Raw genomic sequence first — 7,535 nt, forward strand, 5'->3', positions numbered from 1 at the left:
AATACGGGTGCTGTTGATGATCTTAAATTATAAGCAGTGACTTGATGCAGACTTAATTTCAATTTTGTTTAAAGATGCACTAAAACGCCATTCGCGTTACAATGACTTTCGACGCCATTGCAAGTTAATTAAATGTTCTCCTGTGTGCACCAGAGAAATCTACGCATTACCCCAACCCCCTCAGACCCAATAAAATGTTGAAGGAAATCTTTTCGGGGAAGAAAGACTCCTCAACACTCCTGTTTTTTCACCTCTTTATTTGGTGAAAAATCGTTTGTCTCGACGGGATCTTATAGGTTTCTCAACATCAGGGCCCGGTTGTTCGAAAGCCGATTGACTTTACCCAGGATTAGCGTAAACCATTGTTTCATGTTTTCAACATTTTGGTGAAAGTTTCTTTTGCTTATTTTTGTTTTTTCAAGATTGGCATTTGGGAGTAAAGAAATAAAGTCCTTGGTTAATTTTTAATCTGGGATTAGCGTTAATCGTCTTTTGAACAACCGGGTCCAGATAAGCACGAACGGAGTATGACATGTTACAAAAATTACAAGGAACGAGTTACAATATTTACAATTAAGTTACACAGCAAATTTACAGAGAAAATGGCGATTTATGATTATTACATAACAGAGTTAAACAATAGGCAAAAGAAGGAAAGGACGAGCATAAGGGCCGCCATTTCCGTAAATTTATCTGGCACGCATGTTCCAGGCAGAACAGGACAATAATTACAATTACAGGTGTTATTTTTAATTACGTGGGAATATTAGAATATAGATTAAAACACTTATTGAAAATCTGGAACCGGATCTGGTGATGACTGTGGGGCACTCAGCACCTTGTGCCAGGATGTTGGTCTTCCTAAGGCTGATCGTTAGCCCAAACTCCTTGCAGGCGTGGGACAGCTTGTCTACCAGATGTTGGAGGCCCTCCTCGCTGTGGGATGTTAAAGCAGCGTTGTCTGCAAACAGCAGCTCCCGTAGGAGCACCACGTAAGCTTTGGTTTTGGTGCGCAGTCTGGTGATGTTGAAGAGTTTGACGTCTGACCTCGTCCGGATGTCAAAGGCATGCTGGAGCAGCATCGAGAAGAAAATCCCGAACAAAGTTAGAGCAAGGACACAGCCCTGCTTTACTCCACTGCTGACTAGGAAGGCATTGGAGGTGGCCCCATCGAAGCAGACCGTACTCTGCATGTCCTGGTGAAAGAAGGTGATGATCGCCAGGAGCTTTGGAGGGAAGCCGATCTTCTGGAGGATCTTGAAGAGCCCGATTCTGCTCACCAAATCAAAAGCTTTGGTGAGTTGCACGAAGGCGAGGAACAATGGCTGCTGCTGCTCTCGACTCTTCTCCTGCAGCTGACGGAGGGAGAAGATCATGTGCACTGTGGACCTCCCGTCTCTGAAGCCACAATGTGAATTGTTGCGAAGCGAGGTTCTGCAGGCGGGTCAAGGTGACCCGAGCAAAGACTTTGCTAACGATGCTCAGAAGAGAGATGCTGCGATAGTTGCTGCAATCACTACGGTCACCCTTGTTCTTGTACAGGGTGACTATGCTGGTATCTCTCATGTCTTGGGGGATGTGACCTTGCTCCAGCACAGGCAGAGGAGCTCTTGAAGCGGTTGCAAGATGATTTGCTTCCCATGCTTCAAAACTTCCGGCGGGATACCGTCCTTCCCCGGTGCCTTGCCACAGCCGAGGCCGTCAATGGCTATGCTGAGCTCTTCCAGTGTTGGCGTGATGTCAAGCTCCTCTATGACTGGCAACCCAGGCAGGGCATTGAGGGCAGTGTCTTTTGCGATGTTCTGGGTTGATTAGAGCTCAAAATAATGCTCTGATCAGTGATGACCTCGCCAGTTTTTGATTTGAGCGGGGCTGTTTTGACGCTCGTACGGCCGCTGGCGGTTTTGATGCCCTCGTACATCACCTTTGCGTGGCCACAGTCCTCTGCTAGCTGGATTTTGGCGCAAAGGTTCTGCCATTACTCGTTGGCACAGCGGCGGGCGGTCTGCTGGGCCTTGCTCATAGCTGCTCGAAGGGCGTCGCGTGTGCTTGGGAAAGGGCTCTGCTTGCGAGCCAGCATCGCTTTGCTCTTGGCTTCCGTGACTGGCTGTATTTCTTCCCAGCTAGCCTCGAATCAGTCAGCATTCTTGTATTCTTTCTTGCCAAATGCGGCCATGGCTGAGTCGTAGATGGCATCACGAAGGTGAGACCATTTGGCATCCGGGTTGCTGGTTGTTGGTTGTGCAGCAAGTTTCTCCTGGAGGCCTTCAGCGAAGCTCTGAGCCTTAACGGGGTCGGAAATGCCACAGGTGTTTATGCAGGGGTGACCCTTGGTCTTGGCGTGGTGGATCTTTCTGAGCTTCAGCCTGACCTTGCTTGGAACGAGCGACTGGTCCGTGTCACAGTCAGCGCTGTGATAGCTTCTTGTGTGGAGGACACTGCTGAGGTCCGCTCTCCTAGTGATGACAAGGTCCAGCTGGTGCCAGTGGCGGGACCGAGGGTGTCTCCAAGACAATTTGTGCAGCTCCTTACACTTAAAGTAGCTGTTGGTGATGCAGAGGCGTGTGGTGACAGCAGAGTTCGAGCAACCTCTGCCCGTTCTCATTCATCCTGCCGACGCCGAAGTGGCCGAGGCAGGTAGGCCATGCTTGCCAGTCGGTCCCAACGCGAGCGTTGACATTGGTTAGCAAATATATGCCCTCGGATCTTGGGATTCCGGATAGTGTTTCCTGCAGAGCCTCGTAGAATCGATCCTTGGCTTCTGGGGTGGAGGTCAGAGTCGGGGCGTAGGCAGATATGATGTTCACAAAGACCGCCGACGTTTTCATGCGAAGGGCAAGAATTCTCGATGACCCTCCGAAGGGGGTTTCTGTGGTGGCAATCAGTGAGTTCCTCACGACAAAACCTATGCCGTACTGCCTCGGCTCGTCATTGGACAGGCCTTGCCAGAAGAAGGTGTAGTGTCTTTCTATAAGTCACCCACTGTACATGTTGGCCAGTCGGGTTCCTGGAGACAGGCGACGTCGATGTTGAGTCGTGCCAGCTCCTTGTTGATGATGGCGGTCTTGCGGGAGTCGTCCATTAGTTGAAGGTCAGTGGTGGGACCATGGCACATGGTGCGAATGTGCCAACTTGCGATTCGAAGAGCTGGAGTCTTCGTAATCTTTTGCTTTTGACTGCTTAGTGCAAGTACTTGCTCGCTTGTCGAGAGGGTCCCCTAAGCTCTACGCACCCAGTAGAGCAGGCAAGCAATGACGGGGCTGCACCTTACTGGCTGGGGACTGCCCAGCTTGAGGCAGGCGGTAGCCACCCAATGAAGCTGCGAGGGCTTCTCCTACCGTCGGACGAGACCCCTGGCGCTCCTTCTTACGCCAATCAGTCGGAGCTTAGAACCGGTAAACTGCCTCGTCACGTGTTGTGCCGGAGTCTTGCGACACCGCTGGAATGCCCTCTCCAGTTTGCGCTAAGCCGGCCTGGGCGGGAAGATAAGGAGACGCTGGGCTGCCCATACGATAGCGTCCCCCTCTTAGTGTCACTGGCTGGGTCCAAGGGAAAGGAAGAACCAATACAACTTGGGGCTAGTTCCACTGCAGAAGCTGCCGGAAGGAAGTGCTGAGCACCTGCCATCCGCCTTAGGGGCTCCACTCCGGATTTGTTCTCGAGGTTTACTCGTGAAGCTTTCCTGAGATCAGGTTTAGCCGCAAGGCAGCGGAGGTTTGAAATCGGGGTTTACCTTCCCCTACATGGGCTCCCTTCACAGGCCAAGAGCCCCATCAACCCTGGGCAACTGGTTTTAAGGCGCCAGTGGCTTCGCCTTCGCCCGTTCTCCTGTCGGTGGTGCCAGTTCCGCCGCGTGGAGGCCAGAAGTTGGACTTAGCTGACAGAGGCTCTTAGAGTCGCACGCCATTGGGTGCATTTCGAGAGGTTGTGAGAGCCCAGCCTCACAACCCACTCAAGGTATAAAAGCTTTACGGAACTAATCACCACTGAGTGAAACACAAATAACCGTGATGCCAAAAACTAATTAAAACATTCCTAATGAAAAAAGTAGTTGGCCCGGCGTACCAACATCTTTCGCGACACATGTTCCAAACCAAATTCATGACCTTAGGAGAAGACACACTCTGATCGCAACTATACCAAAGGGCAAACAGCCTTAGGAGCTAGTTTCTTATAAGAGTCGATTACCAATGTTGCTTGGAAACTACCAGGAAAAGTGAAACCAATAACCTTTTTAATATCCCTTAATTTAGCATGAAAACACTAGCCCATATAAAAAAACCTAACATTAAAAGTACCGCAACATATGAGGCGAAGCATTATCTATAATCGTCGTTATCCAGCGAGGCCAAGCAATTCAATGAATAGCTACAATTTTTATCGTTTAACAAAAATACGCACAAAGACACCACTCAGCAGGGGAGTGACAGTTTTACTATGCAAAACGAAACCAAATGAAACATTCATTAAAGCTAACCTTAGGCCTAATTAGGCCTAAACGAAAGTTTTAAGGCCTGATGTCAGCATTGGTTAATACAAAATGCTTGGTGCCTGGTTTCGAGAATAAATATTCAAGTAGCTGACCCAAAAGCATACAGGTTTGAAGGTACGAGAATTTCTCGTCTCGGTCCATCAACCGAGACATAGTCAGACCGGTACATACATACATACCTACATACCCATGTGACATACATACTTTATTGAAAGGTCTAAAAAAAAGTCGCCAGAGGATGATGTGGACCTTAAAAGAACATTATAAAATACATTAAAAAACAAAATTCGACAAAATACATTGAAATATAAAAAAACAAAAATGTCTATTAAAATGATTTAAAAATAGATAAAACTATCAACATTTTTATTTAAATGAGTGCAGTTCCCTTTCTCAAAGCTTACCAATTTAAGTTTCTTTTTTCCTTCAAACTCGCCTTGAAGGAGCTTGTATGGATCTGATCCCTACTGTGTTTTCTAAACTATTCTAAAGTACAGGCCCCCCAAAAAAATAAGGTGTTTCTTCCTGATTCAGTATTCATCCGTCTTATCCTTGATAAAGTTCTTTTTCTTTTAGACTTTAAAAACTGGAAATTAGAGAATAGCCTGTGACCACCATTGACCATTATTTTAAACATTTCAACAGCTACTTTTTTCGTATTCATGTACATATAGCTAGGACCGGGCAAATTCGCAGTCTGAAGGATCGAATGATCCGTAGGCTTAGATGATAACGTATGAATTTGGCTTGCTGCCTTAATGTGCAAATCCTCAACTTCTTCGAAAAGAGCAGTGGGACAGGTGCCTTAGATTAACAAAGAATAAGACACATTGGGCAGGATCATTATAAAATAAACATCCTCTTGTTGTTTTACCGGCAAATATCTAATTCGCCTCTTAACATTCGCAGTTGAGCAGCAAATGATTTAATGACAGCTTGCTATCAATTAATAACCCGAGAGACTTTGCCACATCAGTAATTTCAGTAGACAAATAACGACACCTCACTTGTTGAAAAGAACCGATGAATCCATTCCTAGAAAGAACCGTAGCTTCACACTTTCCCTGGTGTATGGTGAGCTTATTTTCATCATTTTATCTCTTTTAACATTATATTCAAAGGTCTCATGTAAACGCATAAGACGAATTGTATAGAGGCCGATACAAACGCATTCCGGTGTCACAGCGGATCTGATATGATATGTGATCTGCTAATCGCCCTTTCTCGCAATCGGAGACTGAATTACTAAGGGCGCAGGTCAACGAGGTCGGGCCGAAGGAGCTGTACTGCCGGCTAGGCGCTCGGCCCCTGAACACGACCCATGTATGACCTCGGAGCACAGCACCACAGCCTGATGGAATAGACCGGGAGTCGATTTTGAGGAGGGAGGAAAACCGGAGTACCCGGAGAAAAACCCTCGGAGTCAGATTGAGATCGACTGAAACTCAGCCCACATACGACCCGAGGCCATACGACCCGGATATGGGCCCCGTTTCGCGGATTTGAATCCACCTGAAAATAACCGTTCTTTTGATTAAGGTTATAAAATTCATTTGCAAATTGTTTATAGTTGTAAAAAGCTTTCACTGAGACTCAAGTCTAATTAACTTTGCTTTTCTTCCTTATTGAAAATCATTGCAAGAAGTCATGGCTGGAAAAATTTGGTGATAAAAAAAGGAAAAATATTCTGCAGGCTTGTAGTCAAGAAAACCTTTAACAATGCGTTTTCCAACCAAGGTGATACTTCAAAAACTGGCACCGCCTTTGTGAAAGCTCCGCCCCTTCAAACTATCAAATGGAAGAAAAAGAACCATGAAAGAAAAGATGCTTTACGAAAATGCCACAGCGCGAGCTTTAAACAACTTTAACTGAAGCTTAAGTCTGACGTCTCCGTGATTAAAAAATTAACAGGAGAATTCAATGAGTTCTTAGTGCGGGTCATTTAAGGTTCCTTCAGAAAGGAGTTGCCACCGCGGATGCTTTAAACAACCTTTCCTGAAAAATTAACCGATCTGATCTCTTTCTTAAAGATCTATGCTTTTTCCCTAATCCAAAATATAACTCTACCTCGCAATAAACAATTCAATAAGCTGCAACTGGGGGTCCAAATCCGCGAGGAGGGACTTAATCCGTCAGCGGATTTAGTCCCCCCGGGGTTCCAAATCCACTAGCGGATTTGTACCGGGGAGTCCAAATCTAGGGGGTCCAAATTCGCTAGGACACCGGTTTGAGTGCTTCCCGGTTTCAAGTAAATACTCCCTTAGTGTAAGCCCTAAAATGCTTGGTTTCCCCTCAAGAAGTCACCAAAATTCTCAGTTACTTAACAATGAGCGCGCGTTGTAAATGAGATGGTAAATAGTCATCGAGGCGACGTTAAATACAATAAAACTAATAATTAAATAATTCAATCTATTAGCTTTTATATGATATATAGTTTGACCCTATCAAAAAAAAGCGGCGCGACAATTTCATTTTTCGGGGGAACACCTCATTTTCCTTAACCGAGACCTTAGGTGACGGACTGTTAGTCTTTGTTGACCATGTTTAACTGCGAAGATCATAGCCTCACTTGATTTCATATCCGCAGTTTTCATATATCATTTCATCATTGTAACATAAGTGACGTTTCAATGTAATCTTCGATCTTTTCCTTTCATTTTCTCTGAAAAAGAAGAATATTTTTTTGGGGGGGGGGTTTTTTGGGGGGAGGGAATGGCAATAAAATGCTCGAATAATCCTTAATTAATGCTTTTGCCTCTTACTCTAAAATGCTCGCAAGAATGCCAGCATAATGTACAAAACCCTAGTTGTGGTCTGATCTTTCCAGCATGTGATCGCCTTGGCAGGATTAGCTTGTACTGGGGAATATTGGCCCGAGATCGTGGCAGAAATGACTTGTCGTCTCTTGTACATTCTCGTGCCCAAATCCCACCTAATCGTTTTCTGTGCTTTGGCAGCAAAGAGGGCCGGGTGGCTCTGGGGACGAAAATGAGGCACTTCTGTCCCGGGCTTCTCTCGTTCAGTCACGCGTGTATTTGTTTGC

The sequence above is a fragment of the Montipora foliosa genome, chromosome 8, assembly GCF_036669935.1.
Source record: "Montipora foliosa isolate CH-2021 chromosome 8, ASM3666993v2, whole genome shotgun sequence".
Lineage (NCBI taxonomy): Eukaryota > Metazoa > Cnidaria > Anthozoa > Scleractinia > Acroporidae > Montipora > Montipora foliosa.